Source organism: Tursiops truncatus, chromosome 8 (genome assembly GCF_011762595.2).
Source record: "Tursiops truncatus isolate mTurTru1 chromosome 8, mTurTru1.mat.Y, whole genome shotgun sequence".
Classification (NCBI taxonomy): Eukaryota; Metazoa; Chordata; class Mammalia; order Artiodactyla; family Delphinidae; genus Tursiops; species Tursiops truncatus.
Genome location: NC_047041.1, coordinates 45164644 through 45186132, shown reverse-complemented (window position 1 = coordinate 45186132; position 21489 = coordinate 45164644). Strand labels below are relative to the sequence as shown.

The following is a 21489-nucleotide window of genomic DNA, read 5'->3' as shown; positions in this document are numbered from 1 at the left end:
TTTCCACCAAGGGCAGACTTAAGTTGCTTGGAAGGACTTGGGTAACCCGGGGCTCTAGGAAGAGCATTATAAAATGATAAGTGCGATTCTAAAGGAAAAACAAGAATTTTAAGGACAGATAACCATCACCTGGCTGCCTCTGCCTGCTGGAAGATGTGTTTTTCTACACATCATAGACCATAAATGAGAAAGGGAGAGAGAAAGAGGATTCTCACGAGAGATAATTTTGTGTACATGCTGGGGGAATGGAATGTGGAGCGGAAGAGGGTTATCAAGGGAAAGGAAATCTATGGCTGTCAGTATCTCTGGGCTTCTTCCAAGAGGAAGAGCCTCTCCAAGGAACGTTCAACTCTTTACCATGACTCCTATGTAGACTTTGTGAATGAAGGGAATCCTTGACGAAGAAAGCCTTCTTTATGGTCAGTTAGCCTGTGAAGAAATTATTAATATTATTTCAACAGCTGCTCCCTAATTTAACCTCTAGTGAGTCTAGAATCTAGAAGGTCAGGTGTATGGCTCAGGAAATAATATCTTCTGTCAAGAACCCCAAGTGATGGTTTCAGTAATTTTTCAGACCTTACCTTGAGGATTACTGATAGAGAAACGTCTGGACTAGGCACCCTGTTTTGAGGTAACCCCTGCCAGCTAATCACTGTGGCCCAGATATCACTGTTAGTCTTTATCTTTGAGCGCAGGGCATGTAGGTGGTAAGAGGTTGAGTCTAGAGAGTATGATGCTTCGGTACTGTCTTCAGGAAGTTCTCATGGTCCCTTCCACTCACAAGAGGGACCTTAACCCTGACAAAGGGCACGAACAACGTCAGGGCTGCTTCCAGCCCGTTTTCTGTGAGAATTAGTAAATTATCCCCTCTAGGTGGACACTGCCCAAGGGGTTCATGGCTTGGTGAGAGAAGGACAGCTAGATTGTAGCCCCACTTGCCCACAGTGGGGTGCCTTTGTCCACTGTATACAGTCTTCTCAACCATACAGGATGGCCTTTCGTTATATGAGACCCTTCCCTTGGCTTTCTCCAAGTGATGATCTCAGTCACCTGAGAGTTAATTTTTAAAAATTAAAATAGCTTTTTAGGGGATCCCTAATAAGGCCCTAAATAAACAGCATCTTTTTTCCCACTGGGTTGGAAACACGTTGAATAAATAAACTAAAAATATTGTGTTTATTAGTGACAGAGATTGCACTGCTCAGTAGGTGCTACAGCTTCAGTACAAGAAAACACTTACCCTTTATTCACTGACCATTATATACCAGGTGCTGAATTGACACTATATCTAACCTCTCCACAATTTGGGGAGATAAATATTATGATCTCCATTTTGTAGATGAGGAAACTGAGTTAATAAGTTGAGGAGAATTCAAACCCAGGCCTGACTAGCCCCAAAGCTCCCCACTTCTTACTTGGCATTGCCACTTCTGGAGAACCAGCTGGAACTTCTACAACCAAAACCCAATTAAATCAGCCAACAATTCTTCTGAGATTTCCAAAATTGTCCTCTGGCAGAGTTTTTTCCTTTCCCCAAAGTCCTCCTTTGGCACAAGCCAAAAAGGCCTGGTTCCTCCAGCAGATATAGAAATGTGTAAAGCCTCAAGTCCTCCAATTCCGGGTTATTTTTCATTGCCCCTGGGAGCACTAGGTCTAATGCCAGCATGGATGTACTATTTTGAAACTAAACGCATTTCTGAGAAAACTCAGGCATAGTGCCATTGCAAGGATGTATTTTATATCATCACCCAGGTCTTTTGTCCCACAGTGCAGTATCACTGCTGCTGTCCTTCCATCTGGGCTTTGCTGCCTATGGAGAAGGGCTGTTTTGTTCGGTGTTTCTTCCCAAACATGTTGGGAAAACCACATTCACAGACCCAAAGGCCTATTTTGCTCTCATGAATTTTATCATTACACACATACATTTTTCCATGGGATAGTTCTTGCTTTAGGTCAGGTTCCTTAGAAGCAGAGCCTGAGATGTGTTGGTTTCAAGTGATTTATTGCGTGTTTTCAAGGAGAAGGAGAGAAACAGTTATGACAGGGGAAAAGGGCTAAACAAGAATTTGGCTTCAGCTGGAGTCTAGCTTTGGCTTGATCCCATGGGGAGCTCTGGAACACAAGTTGCACCCGAGGGTTCATCTCGCCTTAGAGTTAGGAGGGCTGGCCCTTTGCACCCCCATGACAGTCATTTTTTGGCCACTGGCCGTGGAGGCCACATGTCTGTGTGCCTGTGTACGTAGCTTCCTGGTCAAGGTGGCTCACTCTTAGCCAAGGGCACTTCTCCAGAGAAGGGAGTAGCTGTGAATTGTATTAGCCAAGTCTCCCAGTAGCTCAGGGAAACTGCCTGGGTGTGCTGGCTGGTAAAAGGGATCTGGGCAGGGCACCAACACCAGCTCTGAACCACAAGACACAAAAATCACTTGAATCTGAGTATTGGTTTATTAATCTCAGAGTTCCCAGAGATTATGCTTCATTATATATTCCTCTCTACACATTTAATTGGTGAATAAACCAACAGCAAAACAGTCCTGTACTTCCAAGTAGCTGTGAGTAAAGATAATGTTCAAGCAACAGTCACCCTATTTCAACATTCAGCCAGCCTGCTGAAAGACATAACTGTGACAGCTACAGCATGAATTCCATTTTCTATTCATTTTCATGACTAACAATACTGTGTATCGTTCAATCTCACAGTGTGACCAACAGGTGGCACCAGAAACACCCACACTTATTCCAACTAATTTATGCATTATGTATACATTTGCTAAAACGTCAATTCCTCTCTACTTTGATTTTTCACGTTGAAAAGGCACACACAGCATTAAGACCAAACCAGAAATTCGTAACTTACAGTTTTCCATTTGCTATTTGACCTCTGTCTTGTAAGGTTATTTAAATGAATAAAAAAAAAAAAAAAAGGGTGATAGGGCAAGTGAATTCAGAAAGAAAACAGCTATTCATTAGCAAAAGGAAGGAAAAAAGATTGGAGTCCTGCATCCTTTTCCTTCAAGGTCTCTTGAGTGTGTAAATGCTGAAGATTATTAGGAAATATTTGAATAACAGGATAAAAAAGTCAAGGATACTGCCTCCAAAACATGAACTTTATTCCCCACTGAAAACAGACTTGGATGGCAACCAAGTTGCTCAAGGATTGCCCTGGCCAATATCTGACCACAGGGTTCCACTCCAGGAAAGGTCTCTGAGTCCAGCATTCACCATTTTCAAGTTTGTTTCTTTTGAAGTTTGTACTTTATTGTTGGTAAGGGGAAGTAAAGAGGGGGTGGTGCGGCATCTTCCAATTTTTTTTTTCCAACAATCCAGCATTGCACTTTTTTCCTATGTTGGGCGATCCAAGGAGCAGAATGACTTAGGGAAAAAAGCACTAAACTGAGAATTAAACTACAATACCTAATACACTGAACCGAGAATTAGGCCACTTGTATTATTTGATTCTTCAACTATGTGAAAAATGGTTAAAAATGGGGATACTGAGTCTCAGAAAGGTCATTTAGGTCTAGCCAGGATCTCAATCCAGTTCCTCTGACCTCAAGGCCAAGTTAAATCTAGATGTGCCATGAGCTCACTGTGCAAGTTTGGACAAACTATTTCACCTAACTGGGCTTCAGCTTTCTCTATAACATGGCCCCAACACACCTTCCAGCTAGAAACCTCCAGATTCGGAATAGTACGTGTAGAGTGCAGTGTCTTGTGTACTGATTGGGACTGGAGGTGTGGTTTGGCTCCACAGTCCGTAGGAAGGGAGGGTAAAGCTCGCTTTGATAGTGTTCCAAAGTGGAAGGTGACACGGCTATTATACAATGCGTGAAACAGTCTGGTTCTTGTATTTGGGGGGAAAAGTAAATAACAGGTCCTGATTAGTCTTTCCTATACCTGTCGTCAGCTTATTATACTGTAAACATTGTGCCTCTGGGAGCTTTCCTTTTCAAATGAAATGATCCCAGGGTTTGGAATTCCTCTTCTTATGCCATGCTCTTCTGCCATGCATGCCGCAAATTATTTTCACTGCCCTTCTCTGAACTTTTACTATTTTTACTCTGCCTTTTTGACAGTAAGACTGATTAAAGGGGTTTTTTTTGTGGGGGAGGAGTTTGGTTTGTTTGTTTTTTTTTTTAACTTAAAAGATAGAGGCAACAGGACGCTTGAATGGTACATAAGGATTCCTTGCTCATTTATATCTCCGTAATGTGAATGGGAAAAGTCAGGGAAGAGGGAGAAAAGAAATTAATCTCAACTGAGTGTCCACAGTATATCAGGCTCTCTGCTCAGCCTATATGATATCTCATCTCCCTTCATCCTCTTGAATAGGAGGCAGTGCGGTATAGTGGTTATGTGCCTGGGCCCTCTAGGTGGACAGACATGGCTTCTCATCAAAGCCCTGGCCCTGCTTCACCACGTAACTCTGGGCAATCTATGTAACCTCTCTAAGCTTTGGTTTTCTCCATGAGACAACATACATAAAGTACTTAGTATTAGCCCAGAGTAAATGCTCAATGAATATTAGTCAACATCATTATTACACTCCCAAAGGGCAAAGCTTATCTACTTCACTCTAGATTAAAAAAACTAAAGTCCTAAGAAGTTAAGTAAAAGATTTCCAAACTTATATTAATCTGACACTTTTATGGATACCTGTTGTTTCTTTTCCCGAGTACCCTTCCTTCCCGGGCAAACCATCCTACCCACCATTGTTTTGCTAGAGCAGAACCATACCCTACCTGTCTCCAAGCTACTGGGGTGGACATATGACTCAGATCTGGTCAATCAGAGTGTCTTATGTTCATGTTTACCATGATTGGTCTAGGGCAGGGTCAGCAAAATTTTTCTATAAAGAACAGATAGAAATATTTTAGGCTTTGTGAGATATAAGGTCTCTGTCACCACTACTAAATTCTACTCTGATAGCAGAAAACACAATTCATAAATGAATGGATGTGGTGTGTCCAATAAAACTGAAATTTATGGAGACTGAAATTTGAATTTCATATAATTTTCAGGTGTAAAAATACTATCCTCTTGTTTTTCCAACCATTTAAAAATGACAAAACTGGGACTTCCCTGGTGGTCCAGTGGTAAAGAATCCACCTTCCAATGCAGGAGGTGTGGGTTCGATCCCTGGTCAGGGAAATAAGATCCCACATGCCACGGGGCAACTAAGCCCATGCACCACATCACAGCTACAGAGCCCACACACTCTGGAGCCCATGCGTCTCAACTAGAGAGAGAAAATCCGCAGGCCACAACTAGAGAGAAGCCCGCATGCCCCAACGACGATCTTGCATGCCGCAATGAAAACCCAAAGCAGCCAAAAATAAAAATAAATTAATTAATTAAATAAATATTTCTTTTAAATGACAAAACTATTCTTAGCTTGCCTACTGTCCAAAAGCAGGAGACAGCCTGGATTTGGCTCATGGCCCATAGTTTGTTGACTCCTGGTCTAAGACATGGGCATGTGACCCACAAACGGCCAAAGTCCTGTCATGAGATTTAATATGTGGACACCGGGAGAGAGTGTGTGCCTTGTCCTTTTGTATCCTGATTCCCATGGCTGTCTTGCTTTCCACACAGAGAGATCCTGTGAGAGTATGAGACCAATAGCGCAAAGAAGCAGGCCAAGCAGAGCCAGCTAAGTATGGAGAAAGACAAACAGAGCCCTGAGAACTTCATTTGAGCCTCTAACTTAGCGATGCCTATTAGTTCCATGAGCCAATGGATTCCTTTTTTTTTTTTTTTTCCTAATCTCGTTTGCGTCAGGTTTTGATCACCTACAATGAGAGGGTTCTGATAGAGACTTATGGGGTTTTTTCCTCACACTATGCAATACCTCCTTACAAAATTATTAAGAAAAGGGAAAACTAGCATGGATTATGTACTTACCATGTGCCAGGTAGTTGGGTAAATTGCTTTTGCGTGTGATCTCTCATTTAGTACTTATACCAACCCGCTAAGGTTGGCATTATTTTCCTCATTTTATCAAGAACACAGACACATTTGATGCCAGTAGATTGCTTGCTCAGATCCAGTGTTTGATGGCAGAATGGAGCACCTTGCAGGGATCTTTAGGGGACTGGGGGAACGGACTTCTCAGGTCCCTTTTCTCTCCCACTTCACTCCCCAAGAAAGACTAATGGAAGAGTAAACTTTGTCAGGGCACGCTTAATCCCTTTTCTGGGAAAGAGAGCATGTACTGATCAGGAATCCCCACTGTTCTCTCTGGCCATCCTGGGCGGTGGGGAGTGGCCGTTCTGGAGTTCTTGCCCAGCTGCCCGGCAGAGAGTGGACGAGCAGCTGAGGAACTGGTGAACAGCCTGGATTAACCCGGGCAGTTTGCAACTCCCTTGCAGGACCGATCCAGGATTTCCTTCAGAAGTATCACTTCACAGCAGCTGGCTGGCCTGCCTTTGCCAACTGCTTGACCCCTGGCTGCACAGGAAGCTTCAGCAGGTAGAACTTGGCCAGCATGAGGCATAGACACACCCTGAGCTCCTTAGGACAGAACAGAAAGGTTTCCACAAACAAGGTTTGCATGATACAGGATGAGACAGGTGCCAGGGAAAATAATCCTCCACATCCATTAACCCTCACCTTGATATATCAGCTCTTTGAGTTTTGGCTTAAAGACAAAGAACTACCATAGTGATAGCTACAGTTACTTATTGGGCAACTACTGTATCACCTTCCATTTCTTATTAAAATAGCTACCATTGTTTATCAAACAATCGCTGTCTGCCAGGTACTTTACTTATATTATTCTTAATAATTTCAACAACCCTGCAAAGGAGACATTAAATATTACCGACTATTTTATGAACAAGGTAGCTGAGATGACCAGAGGTTAAGATATGACGAACTCTAGGAGGGAAGGGGAATTTGCACCTGATCTGTCTCTATTTCCACCTCACTGTGGTAGGGGTGAGAGATTAAATGAGAAGAGAGGGGCAATACTTTCACAGCCTCCAGGAGTTCTCAGGATGGGTCAAGCCACCAGAAATAGAAATGCAACTTGAGGCTTGAGTCCCTCCTCAGGCTCTGGGACTCTTTGAAGGCAGGGATTTTTGTTATTTTGTGTTTACCTGGTGTACCCTCCACACCTAACTCATACTTGGCTCTGAGCAGGGACACAAAGAATATCTGTTGAATGAATGAGAAAATGAGTCCAGGTGTCTGCTTTCTGTAAAACAAGAAATGGCTGAGGGGACACTGACTTGATGAGGTCCTCTCTTTGTATATGTCACTTTCAGGAACTCTTAAAAATCATGAGAATGCTCAGGGGCATCCTCACTACAATTTAATGCAATGGACTGGAAGTTTACATAATTTCGCAGGTCATTTTATAGGCAGTGATTTACCTAATGACACCCTAGTGGCCTAAAAGAGTTAATGCATCTTTCAAAAATATTTTCCACTGGGAAAAGAATTTGAAAAAGAATAGATACATGTGTATGGATAACTGAATTACTTTGCTGTACACCTGAAACTAACACACTGTTAATCAACTGTACTCCAGTATAACAAAGGTATGGACACCAAGGGGGGAAAGTGGCGGGGGGGGAGGGGCAGTGGCAGGATGAATTGAGAGATTGGGATTGACATGTATACACTGGTATGTATAAAATTGATGACTAATAAGAACCTGCTGTATAAAAAAATAAATTAAATTAAATTTAAAAAAAAAGACTTCCCACTGGACTGCTGGGGAGTAGCTTGAAGCAGGGAAAGAATCTGATTGAAAAATTTTCATTAGGCTTTTTTTTTTTTTTTTTTGCTGAACCTTAACCAGGCAGTGATCAAGTGCTGGGTGCTTAAAACGTTAAGCAGAGACCTCTAGAAGGCAAGTCTTTCAAAAGGGAAAGGAGGAAAAAATGGGCAAAAAGTTCAAAAACTGGAGCTTTGACTACTTCCTGCCTAGCAGGCAAGCCCTGAACCCAGTCCCCTTTTGCTTGCTCTTTGAGACAAGGCTGAGTTAGCAAGCTATAAATTCCACTCTTCTAAGTATGAGGAATGTGGAGATGAATGTGGGGAAGTCTTCGTTCCAGAGGAAAGGGCATGATAGTGGGCCAGCTGGAGATGGAAGACAGGACGTACCCCAAGTGAGAGCCAACGGAGATTTGAAATTAGAATCTGGGCTCAACCTGCATCTAGGTTTTAAGAACTCTGATTGTAAGTGGATAGGGCTGTCAAGCAGTTGGAGGGCATTTTCTAGAGACCTGAAGTGACACAGCATTGATTTGCCCGGAAAAATGACCAGCATATTTATCAGATCATTTGAGCCAACGTATCTTCTTGGTAAGGAGGAGCGTTTGTGCAGGGAGATCTGACCTGGAGGGTTAGGGTAAAAGAAGAGGAAAGCCCTGCAGAGATGAGTAGAGAAGGTCAGCTGGTGCAAAGAAGCTCATCTCGCTTTGCCATCGAAGGCAGCTTGATGGAGACGGGTTGTCTAAACAACCTGCCAAATTTCCGGTGGGTTGCAGATGACGCCCTCCCATAGAACTCATGGCCTGGGATTCAGGGCTGCCGCTTACTTTGGAACTTGTCGAAGATCATTTTTATTGGGAAGTGTGGTTTGGAGAGTAAAACTGTAGAGGATTCTACCTTTGAAAAATCAATGTTCGTTGGCACAAACTAAGGCTCTCTGGATTCTTAGATATTTAACAGGTTTAGGCTAGGTATAAACAATGACTAGGTGGGAACTAAGAATTCAAGGATGATGACCCTCTAAGGTTTGCTTTGAGTGGAAGGACTTAAACATATATTTTCTTAACGTAACCTCACCCAGTCATAGGGTAGGTGGATAGTAGAAAAGGCATTGCCTTAAATGGCCAGAAAGTGGGCACTCTAGGCTAACTCTACCATTAATATGGGAAGTGGGGCAAGCTATTTAACTTCTTATATCTCATTTTCCTTTAACATCATGGAGATAATAGTATTTTCTTTTCTTTCCACAGGAGTTCTGGTCAAAGTTAAATAAGATAAATGACCATACTCTTAAGAATAAAAATTAGGGACTTGCCTGGTGGCACAGTGGTTAAGAATCTGCCTGCCAATGCAGGGGACATGGGTTCGAGCCCTGGTCCGTGAAGATCCCACATGCCGCAGAGCAACTAAGCCCATGCGCCACAACTACTGAGCCTGTGCTCTAGAGCCCGTGAGCCACAACTACTGAAGCCCACATACCTAGAGCCTGTGCTCCACAACAAGAAAAGCCACCGCAATGAGAAGTCTGCACACTGCAACGAAGAGTAGCCCCCACTCACTGCAACTAGAGAAAGGCTGTGTGCAGCGACAAAGACTCAATGCAGGCAAAAATAAATAAATAAATAAATAAATTTTTTTAAAAAAAGAATAAAAATTGATTCAACTGCATTACATGAAGAAGGCTTGAAGGTCTATGTTTAAATCCCAATTCTATGATTTACCACCTGTCTAATCTTGGACGTGCTTCTTAACTTGTTAGTGCCTCAACTTCCTTGTTTCTGAATACCTCTCTCAAAAAGTTGTGAAGGGCTTCCCTGGTGGCACAGTGGTTGAGAGTCCGCCCGCCGATGCAGGGGACATGGGTTCGTGCCCTGGTCCGGGAAGATCCCACATGCCACGGAATGGCTGGGCCTGTGAACAATGGCCACTGAGCCTGCGCGTCTGGAGCCTGTGCTCTGCAACAGGAGAGGCTCCAACAGTGAGAGGCCCACGTACCGCAAAAAAAAAAAAAAAAAAAAAAAAAAAAAGTTGTGAAGATTGAATAATGTAGGTAAATCACCCACCTTATAGACAAGGTTTGCTAAATTATACTGTTTATGATTATGACTCTTATCAATCAAGAAACACATATTAAGTTCATAGACTAGTACTTAAGCTGATATATGGTAAATGTTGATTATTATTATTATTATCATTAATGTTTCTACAGATATGAAAAAAAAATTCAGAAGTAGAATTTTTCTTGCCTCTCTAGAGAATGGCTGAATTAAACAGAAGTAAATCCAATCTGTGCAGAGCAACCTGGGCATTATTGGACCTGGGTCTTTTCCTACCACCAGAAATCCTGTTTCACAGGAGTTTTCATTTGATTCAAATAGGAACAATGGAGGGACTGAAACCACTAACAGTGTTCAATGCATAGGCAAAACCGAAACTGGGGATAGGCCTCGGAGAGGATTCCTCAGCAATAACTTAGTAGCAACCACAGCCCTACAAGAATGATGTTCTGCCAGAAGCCTCAAGCCAGGGTGGTGTCCTGCCACCAACTCACCACAAGAGATTGTACCAAAACAGTGGGGTAAAAGGAGCCACATTTAAAAAATTATAGGACAAAGAAATGCAAGTCCAAAATATTCATATGCAGAATGTATAATAATCTCATGACATCCACAACTGCTAAGACAGAACTAACTACGCTAGGACTCTTTAGTAAAAACTTACCGTTGGGTAACAAAATTGGTTAAGCTTGCCCGAAAGCTAATAGGACACCTAGATATTTATTTTTCTAGCCGAAGGGTCTCATGGTTACACCTAAAACTTTTTTCTGCCCATTACGTCTTTTTGGAGTCAGTTCCATTTTTGTGTTTAACGAGTTTCTGAAAACTTATATGAAAAGTTTAATATATAAAAATCAAGCAATAGACTTACATGCTATGTGAGGAATTTTATCCCTAAGAACGAAAAAAATTATAGTGTTCCGGGCTTCCCTGGTGGCGCAGTGGTTGAGAGTCCGCCTGCCGATGCAGGGGACTCGGGTTCGTGCCCCGGTCCGCGAGGATCCCACATGCCGCGGAGCAGCTGGGCCCGTGAGCCATGGCCGCTGAGCCTGCGTGGCCGGAGCCTGTGCTCCGCAATGGGAGAGGCCACAACAGTGAGAGGCCCGCGTACCGCAAAAAAATAAATAAATAAAAATTATAGAGTTCCTAGTATATATTATAAGTGTTTTTTTGTTTTGTTTTGTTTTTTCAGTATGCGGGCCTCTCACTGTTGTGGCCTCTCCCGTTGCTCCGGACGCGCAGGCTCAGCGGCCATGGCTCACGGGCCCAGCCACTCCGCGGCATGTGGGACCTTCCCGGACCGGGGCGCGAACCCGTGTCCCCTGCATCTGCAGGCGGACTCTCAACCACTGCGCTACCAGGGAAGCCCTGTAAGTGTTTCAATCTTGGTTTAAAAATAGAAATCTGAGTGTTAGACTATAAATATATATATATATAAACATATATATGTATATATATGTATGATTATTTAAAATGGTCAAAACACAAATTAAACATTAAATACAGAAAATAAAATTCCTTATTTAAAGTAATTGCTTATCTCAAATTCTGCTCTGAGCCTATTTGAAATGATATTTTGTAGACATAAAATATTGGTTTAGGGTTAGGAAGGAAGACTGTCTGATGGTAATTTTTCACTGGCTTTTGGGAAGTTTATTTTGCAAAGGAATGAGGCAACTGGTAAGTGGATTAGGAGGCTATTTAGTTTCTGCCGAATTTTTGTCTTGGATTAAGATGGTGGAATAATTGTACAAGTTAATCTTGTTTCTCCCACCCTTGGAAGCCCTTAAAATAACATAAATGATAATAAAAAGGAATTAGGGTTGGCACATTTAGCAAAAACACAGAACACCCAGTTAAATTTATATTTCAGATAAACAGTGAATCATTTTTTAGTATAAATATGTCCCAAATGTAATATTTTGGACTTACTGTATTTTATCTGGCAACCATAAAAAGAATAAATCCATAACACTGTACTGTTAGTAGATCATAGTTAGGAAGAATTTTGGGATTACATCAGACTGGATTTGTCTTACAATTCTACTTCTAGGTGTTTGCCCAATAGAAATGAAAAGATATGTCCACAGAAACACCTGTACAAGAATTTCACAGCAGCTTTATTTATAATAATCAAAAATCTAGAAACAACCAAATTCTCATCAGCAGTATTATAGATAAACAATTCGCCTTTCTGACAAGTTCTCAGGTTCAGGTACTATACTCGGAGAACTACTATTGTAGAGAAATCTGTAAAAAATAGATTGGCTCAGAAAGAAAGATAAGATTGAAAGAAACTCCCAGCTCAGTGTAAGGGTGACTATAAGTCAAGAGCAGTAGGGGGCTCTGTGATAATTATCTGAATAATTAATTACAAGATAATTTGCATAATTAATTATCCAGATAACTAATTACAGACCTGCATCCAAAGCAGCAAGGTCATGTCCCTGACCCCCCCACCACCCATCCCCGCCACCACTGAGTAGCCAGCAACAGCAGCAGCCTTCGACCCTGAGTTAAAGTCCCAGTAGAATATTCCTGCAAATAATGTTAACTTCCTATCTGGGGAGGGATAGGATGTGTCGGGGGAGAGGGCTGAGAGCGGTAAATTGAAAATTCCAAAATGGACTCAGAAGGAATTAAAAAGCTTAAGCCATCTTTGCTTAGGAGAAAAATTCATTGACATCCTCCAATGCCAAAGTAAAGCCCTTCTCGTCTGGCAATGAGGGGGGAGGTGGGAGTGGGGAGGGCAAGGGGTTTTAGCCTGTCTGTCTGCCTGACAGCTAAGTCCGTAAAGCGGAATCTCTTGGTCAAAGCCCTGCCCACTTATACGAGGATCACAGCCACTCTCCCTCTTAGGGGAGAAGTCTGTTGGGGAAAATGAACATGAGTAGCTGCAGAGGCAGCCCATACCAGGCACCTAAAAGTCATATAAATATGAACAGACAACTAGGAATGACCAGGTATCTGGGGATCACCAGCATCAAGACAAAGAAGGAGCAAAGAGAACAAACTGACCAGAGGAAGCAAAGCTAATTCAGTGAGCAGAGGAGGACTTGAAAAAATATGAACTTGGGAAGCTAGGAACATTTGAGAGGCTATCACATGCATAAAACAAAAATACGTACAATCACAGCCTAAGACTGCCAAAGAAATGTAATAGAAACTAAACATGGCTGAGAACTGTGTCTCTTACTGTTTCTCCCTTGTTTTCTTTGTAAATGATAATGGCTAGATGCAATAAAATAGGCACAAAAACTGCAAAATATAAAAAGATGTGAGCTTGCCAAAACAGAGCTTTGGGTTGGCAGGTGGTGCAGCCGTGGGATACGTCAAATTGCTCATTAAACTGCAAGTGTAGGAAATTCCAGATTTGGTGTGGGAAAGGCATTTTAAGGGTGGCATGTGTCATGTGTGAAAATTGGGTTGTATAAAAGTTGAATATGTGGGACTTTCCTTGTGGCACGGTGGTTATGAATCTGCCTGCCAATGCAGGGGACACGGGTTCGATCCCTGGTCCAGGAAGATCCCACATGCCGCGGAGCAACTAAGCCCGTGCACCACAACTACTGAGCCTGTGCTCTGGAGGCCGCGAGCCGCAACGACTGAGCCTGTGTGCCACAACTACTGAAGCCCACACGCCTAGAGCCCGTGCTCTGCAATAAGAGAAGCCACCATAATGAGAAGCCCAGGCACCACAACAAAGAGTAGCCCCCGCTGCTCGCTGCAACTAGAGAAAGCCCAAATGCAGCAAAAAAGACCCAACGCAGCCAAAAATAAATAAATAAAATAAATAACTTTACTAGAAAGAAAAGTTGAATATGTGAAAGTTAAGAACCATCTGTGTCTACATTCCATTTGGGTTTCCCCAGAGCTAAGTAATATAAATCTTTCAGCTTAAACTCAAGGTCACCATAAGAATAATATCTATGTATCACTTCACCACTTAATAGTTTACAAAACACTTTTACTAATTATTATATTTAATCTTAACCTGGGAGGCAGCTAATATCCCTGTTTTGCCCTTGAGGGAACAGAGGCAGCCAGCAATTTGCGTCTTCCTTTCAGGAAATATAGAAACTCATCAGAAAGGCAATTTTGCAAATTGTTTCCCAAAGGATGTTCTGCAGATTGTTGATCCCATAGGACAGTGGTTCTCAAACTTTAGTGAGCATCAGAGTTGCCTGGATGGCTTGTAAACAACACATATCTAGAGAGAGAGAGAGAAAGAACTGGTTATTTTTGCTTATGCATAATTTTTAGTTCCTTCTTTGTACTTTCTACAGTGTGCCCATATTATTTGCACAGCCAAGAAAATAAATCTGTAATTTTGTAAAAGGTGCTTAGAGTTTGTAGGAATCTCAGAAAAAAAACAAAACAAAAAACCCATGGTGTTTTGTTAACACCACCTTTAAAATTCTACCTCTTTTGTTTAACCAATTTCTCTTATAGAATTACACATTTCTTGTAACATAATTCATACAAAGGGCAATTTGGGGCTATTTACTAGTACAAAAAAGGGATTATCCCATTAATCAACTAGGATCAAATTACCACATTTCAGTGCATATAGGCTGTAATTAAGGCAAGTCTAAACTAGACTGATCTTTTCTCTTTTTTCTTTGCTTCCCATAATAACCTAGTTTCAACTCCTTACTATTCTTATGTATTTTACCCAACTGTATTTGAAAACTGCCCCAAAGTTACAGGCCAACCTCCGATATTTGTACATAACAATAAACGTCTTGTGAATTTCAGAAAAAGAATGGTAAACCTGTGCATAATGGGATATGTTAATTGTAACAACCACATGCTGGACAAGTGGGCTCCCGTGGTACAAGTTCATACCATACAAGTTTCACTGTAGGGGAAATATTCCCCTTCGAGAAAGAATGAATAAATAGTTCAAAATTAACTGACTTTAAAAAACATTTCCATCACTCAGCTGTAAGAATATAAAATAATGCCATTTGCAGCAAAATGGTTGGACCTAGACATTATCATACTTAGTAAAGTAAGTCAGACAAAGACAAATATCATATGCTATCACTTTTATTTGGAATCTAAAAAATGATACAAAGGGACTTATTTACAAAACAGACACAGACATAGAAAACAAACTTATGGTTACTGAAGGAGAAAGGGGAGGAGGGGTAAACTAGTTTGGGATTAGCAGATACAAACTACTATATATAAAATAGATAAACAATAAGGTCCTACTGGATAGCACAGGGAACTATATTAAATATCTTGTAACAAACTATAATGGAAAAGAAACTGATAAAGAATATATATGTATATATGTGTAACTGAATCACTTTGCTGTATACCAGAAACTAACACAACATTGTAAATCAACTATACTTCAATTAAAAAAAAAATTTCCCAGGTAGGCTCATTACAATTTTCGGTTTTTGCAATAGGTAGTTTAAATCAGACTAGAGCCATTTAAAATAACCCCAAATTGTTCTTACTCTGTAATATGTTCATGAAAATACCCTTTAAAAATTGAGTTAATAATGCATATACTGTATATCTGTTAAGTGCCCAAATCTGTGAGGTTTATAAAACGTTTCCTGCCATAAAAGAACTTCTCTATAAATTGATAGAAATAAAATTTACACATATGAAACAATAAGAGACAAATGAAGGACAGTAAAAATGAGTGGTTCAGTGAAGTCAGCCCACTAAACAAGAGCAGGAGCTATATTCCAATCATCTTTACATCTCTCTAAACAAGGGTCTAACAGATCAGTGACAGTTCAGGGTATTTAGCAGTATAGTAATTCCTAAAGGATTATAAAATCGACTAAATTGAAGTGAATTCTTGCTCTGGGAAGTCTTCAGTAAGGAGACATTTCTTCTTCTCCTCCTCCTTCTTCTTCTCCTCCTTCTTCTTCTCTTCCTCCTCCTCTTCCTCTTCCTCCTCCTCCTCCTCCTTCTTCTTCCTTTTTCCCTTCTTTCTCCTACCACTACCAGCCTTGAGTACATTTACTATTTCACTACAACCTAGTGAGGGAAATAGACAAGGGGGAGTTTTCCTCTTAGGGAAATAGGGCAGTTAGGATGCTCTTGGCTACAAATAAGAGAAAAGTCCACTCAAATGAACATAATAAAAACAAAAACCACCTGCCTCACAAGATAAGAAGCACAGAGTGAGGATGGGTTTCAGGTGCATCAGGATAGAGGCTTTGCCAAATAACCAAGGTTCTTTATCTGCACTTGTCCATCTCCACCCTCAGGCAGGTAGCAGAATGGCTGCTGCAGGTCTAGGAGGCATTCCCAGATGTGGACATAGTCCAGAGCAAGGATGGGCAAACTATGATCCGTGGGTCAAATCTGAATCACCACCTGATTCTATAAGTAAGGTTTTACTGGGAAACATCCTTCTGAGGTCCTTTACATATTTTCTGTGGCTGCTTTCACCTTATAATGGAATTTAGTTCCAACAGGGAATTTGAAAAGTTCTCACAGAGCTTGCCAAACCAAGAGACATCCAGACCACTGCAGCTCAATGTTCACAATATCTGTTCCTTTCTCTAATGATTCATCTATCTATCCATCCACCCACTGATCCATACTTTCAAAAACATTTATTGGATACTGTCTGTCTCTGCATGGGTACCTTAAGCTCACACACACACACACACACACACACACACACACACACACACACACACACACACACACACACGGCACTATTTTAAGAGAGAGAGAGAGAGATTCCCAGAAACCTGCTTCTCAGAAATTTGCTTCTGAACTGCCTGACTCTTAACATTTCTAAACCTTTGTTCCTTGTTTCTCCCAATCCCTGGACTAATCATTCTCTGTCTTCTCCTCCTTCAGGCTTAGAATGCCTTCTTCTTGGGGCTCCCTTGCCCCAAGGGATCCGATTCTTTAATAAGCCCAGACCGTGAGAGTGCAAGGCAGGGAAAAGAGAGGAAGGGAAAATAGAATAGCATCTACTGAGGGTCTCATTGTGCAGAGCACCCTACGTGCTTCTTATCTTCACATCTGAAGTCAGAGGCAGGCAGGTATGAGGAACCTTGGCAAGCAGCAGAGGAAGGGAATGAAAAAGGATACTTTCATTAATTGTTACCAGCGAGAGTTTGTTGCTCCAGTTTCTTTGACAATTCCCTGGGATATTTTCATACTCAGGCTCCTGCTAAACTAGATATTCTTTTCAGTCCTTCCCTTTCCTACTCTTTCTGAGGCCTTGGAAACTTAACATTAGAGTGAAACTAAAGATGGTGCTGAAAAATATTCCATTCTAGATGACATATTCTTGAAAGGAGCTTGTGCAAAATGTTAGCATTTTGTTTGCAAATGTTTGCTGATCACAAAAAGAATGGTATCAATTTTCTGTGAAATGAAATGTGAAGAGAAGCATCATTTATTGAGCATCTATTAAATGATTTGCATATTAATCTCATATTCACAATAAACCTGTGAAATTACTTAAGGATAGATTTAGCTGCAAAACGCAGAAAATCTAACCTGAGTGGTTTAAAAAATTAGGGGTTTAGTAGTCCAGTAGCTGGTGCTGGCATCGATTCAGCATCTAAGTGATTGACATCAAGGAATAGTCTCTTTTTCTGCATCACTCTCCTTAGGAAGTTGGCCGTTAGCCTTATGCTTATCATCTCATGATTGCAAGATGGCTGCATCAACTCCAGATATCATATCCACATTCAAGGTAGAACTCAGAGGGAAATGTAGGGCCTGCCATATTAGTCCCCATTTTATCAGGAACGCAAAAACTTTTCCCAAACCCCCTTCATAAGACTTCTAGTTAGATATCATTGGCCAGAGCTAGACCAGATGGATACCTTTAGTTTCAAAAGGAGTGGACAAAGTGGGAAATAGGATTTTCAGGGTGGTCTTAGACTAGGGATAGGCAAACAACAACCAAATCTGGGCCACTGTCCGCTTTTGGTTTTTCTTTAGTTTTGGGGTTTTTTTTGGCCACACCGCATGGCTTGCAGGATCTTAGTTCCTTGACCAGGGTCCCCTCAATGAAAGCACTGAGTCCTAACCACTGGACCACCAGGGAATTTGTAAATAAATTTTGCAAATGTTTTTGTAAATAGTTTTGTTGCAACATATCCACATTCGTTCATTTATGTATTGTCTACGGTTGTTTTCATGCTACCACGGCACAGTTGTGACGAAGACTCAAAGGTCTGCAAAGTCTAAAATTTTGCTATCTCACATTTACAGAAAAGTTTGCCAACCTTTGCCTTAGACCACTCACGAGCCACCAACTAGTTTAGCTACTTTCCTCCCCCAAACAAAACCGTGAGAGCTTCTGATAGCAAAATGAAGGGACACTGTCACTGGGTAGACTACCAGCATTATCTATCACTCACTACCTGTTTTTGACGATGAGACTGAGGCTCCGAAAGTTTAAGTAACCTGGCAAGGACATAGGTTGAATGAGTGCAGCCTCAAGGTCAAGCTCAGGGCTCTCTGACTTCAAGTCCTTTTTTAAAAAAATATTTATTTATCTATTTGGCTGCATTGGGTCTTAGTTGTGACATGTGGGAGCCTTTGTTGCAACATACAGTCTCTCTAGTTGTGGCGCACAGGCTCCAGAGCTCGCAGGTTCACTAGTTGTGGTGCGTGGGCTTAGTTGCTCCACGGCATGTGGGATCTTAGTTTCCTGACCAGGGATCGAACCCATGTCCCCTGCACTGGAATGCGTATTCGTAACCACTGGACCACCAGGGAAGTCCCACTTCATGTCCTTTTGACCCTATCATATTTTTGTGAGTTTTCCCATCTGTGAAGGAGCTGTGAGATATTCACCTGTTATTCAACTCAGCCCTTAAATGAGTTGTACAAAAGGACAGAGAGCCAGTGGATCTATCTCAACAGGCTCACAAGGTAATGAAACATTTACTTTTAAAGTGCGTTTCAAGGCTCATTTCCCACCTTGTTCTCTTTCCACTACGTATATTCATGGGCTAGTAGACCCTGATCTACTTTAGGAGAGGTTTTTTGTTTTGTTTTTTCATTTTTACTCCCTAGCACTTCATATAGTGCCTAACACATAATAAAGACTCAATAAAAGTTTGTTGTTCTCCCCACTCCACTATTGTCTCATACAAGTAAATATACAAATCATTCATGTTTGCATGTATTACCTCTCCAATGAGTCTGTGAATTACATCAGTGGATACCCACTGTGCACTCAACATATGCAGAATGACCGAATGACATCTCCACCCCACCACTGGCCTCTTGGAACTGAAAATGACTGCAGTTATCGTGTTTAAGGGCAACGTGGAGCACCTTTGTCCTGGCTGCTCAGTCTCATTTCTGTGTGATGGCAGCAGCTTCTGTATGGATCTCAGACTCCAACCTTGGGCTGCCTCCATCCCTTCATTTCCTCTGCAACCTTGAAACAACAGCACAAGGGTTAAGAGAGCTAATAGCAGCATAATCTGGGACTAATAAAAAGGGCAAAGTTTTGAGAGGAAGACTTTCGCAAATCTATTTTTCTTTTTCCTCTCACCTCTCTCCAGAACTCAGTCTAAGGGGAACAGGAAGAAACCACTTCCCCTCTTCCCATCTTCCATTCCAGATGTCTTAAGCTTCTTCAAATGCTCTCTCTCTCTCTTGCCTGCAAGTCTTAGACATTTCCCTAGCCCGCAAGATTCTTCTTCCTCGTCCCCATTCACCTTCATCAGGCTAACTCCTAAGACTTTACTTTAGAGTCAACTTTCCTCCAAAAAGCCTTCCTCAGTATTTGAAGATGCCCCTGATATCACAGCCATAGCACCCTATACACCAGGCCTAATTGCCTGTCTCCCAGTTTATCTCTTGTCTGGGTCTGTAAGTAAAACCTATGAGGAGGCACATCCAGCTTATCCTATGTGCTCAATTAATCAGTGTAAGAATGAGAACAGGAGTAAGAATTCCAAAGGCCCCTAACCCTTCTCATGGATCAGGCCAGGGAATTCCTAGCCACATTTGATTTCCGCTTCCCTAGAGGTTTCTGTTTGTTCCGCAGACTTTGGAAACTGTTAACCAGAACGAGCTTCTTTGTTTGGAGATCTTATCTTCGTCCTTCACCACCGGGTGTCGTTTTCCTCTGTCACTCCAGCCAGGCATTCCTCTGCAGCCCACCTCAGCTCTGTAAGTGGCGAAGCCTGGCGCCCTGGACAGAGTGCAAAAGCTACAGTGTAATCTCGCTTTCTCTCAGGGCCACCGACCAGAGGAAACAAAAGCTGTACTGATTGGGCTCTCCTGATGAGAACCAGCCAGTGGCTCTGAAGTTTCCTTCGGTGTTTAAAATTCCTTATCTGGCATTACTAGCAAATCAGCAGGCCCACAAGTCAATGGAGGCTTATCTCCAGGGCTGACTCTTCAAAGAGATATATGCACACCATTCCCCTGGGTCAGATAGCTGTGCCAGTGAGAGACGGGAGTAATTGGGATCAGTCAACTTAACACATGTAACACAAGCCATTAACTGTTTTTTAAAAGCAAAGGTGTTTTTTGTTGTTGTTGTTGTTGTTTTTACCATCGTAAAAGTAATCAGTGCTCAAAGAAAATTTGGCAAATAACAAAATGTGCAAAGAAAAAAATTCTTTAACAGTTTAGTATATTTGATATGTTTCTCTTTAGCCTTTCAGTAGGTTATTTCTTTAATAGTTGTCATATACTTTTTTTTTAAAACTTCACAGTTCTATTTTTAATTTTTTTTGTTTTTTGAATTTATTTATTTATTTTTTATACAGCCGGTTCTTATTAGTTATCCATTTTATACACATCAGTGTATACCTGTCAATCCTAATCTCCCAATTCATCCCCCCACAACCTCCCCCCCACCGCTTTCCCCCCTTGGTGTCCATACGTTTGTTCTCTGCATCTGTGTCTCTATTTCTGCCCTGCAAACCGGTTCATCTTTACCATTTTTCCAGATTCCGCATATATATGTTAATATACGATGTTTGTTTTTCTCTTTCTGACTTACTTCACTCTGTATGACAATCTCTAGGTCCATCCACGTCTCTACAAATGACCCAATTTCATTCCTTTTTATGGCTGAGTAATATTCCATTGTATATATGTACCACATCTTCTTTATTCATTTGTCTGTCGATGGGCATTTAGGTTGCTTCCACGACCTGGCTATTGTAAATAGTGCTGCAATGAACATTGGGGTGCGTGTGTCTTTTTGAATTATGGTTTTCTCTGAGTATATGCCCAGTAGTGGGATTGCTGGGTCATATGATAATTCTATTTTTAGGTTTTTAAGGAACCTCCATACTGTTCTCCATGGTGGCTGCATCAATTTACATTCCCACAAACAGTGCAAGAGGGCTCCCTTTTCTCCACACCCTCTCCAGCATTTGTTGTTTGTAGATTTTCTGATGATGCCCATTCTAACTGGTGTGAGTTGATACCTCATTGTGGTTTTGATTTGCATTTCTCTAATAATTAGTGATGTTGAGCAGCTTTTCATGTGCCTCTTGGCAATCTGTATGTCTTCTTTGGAGAAATGTCTATTTAGGTCTTCTGCCCATTTTTTGATGAGGTTGTTAGTTTTTTTAATATTGAGCTGCATGGGCTGCTTATATATTTTGGAGATTAATCCTTTGTCTGTTGATTCGTTTGCAAATATTTTCTCCCATTCTTAGTGTTGTCTTTTCATCTTATTTATAGTTTCCTTTACTGTGCAAAAGCTTTTAAGTTTCATTAGGTC

The 21489-nt window shown here is 41.4% G+C and overlaps 1 long non-coding RNA gene across 1 annotated transcript in view; it reads left to right on the top strand.

Moving 5' to 3' along the window:
• The window catches only part of LOC141279333 (uncharacterized), a 44160-nt gene that overhangs the window by 2767 nt on the left and 19904 nt on the right, over nt 1–21489 (top strand). Inside the window, exon 2 of the long non-coding RNA XR_012333380.1 lies at nt 10969–11146. This is a non-coding gene — a long non-coding RNA (uncharacterized lncRNA). The remainder of the gene's footprint in view (nt 1–10968; nt 11147–21489) is intronic.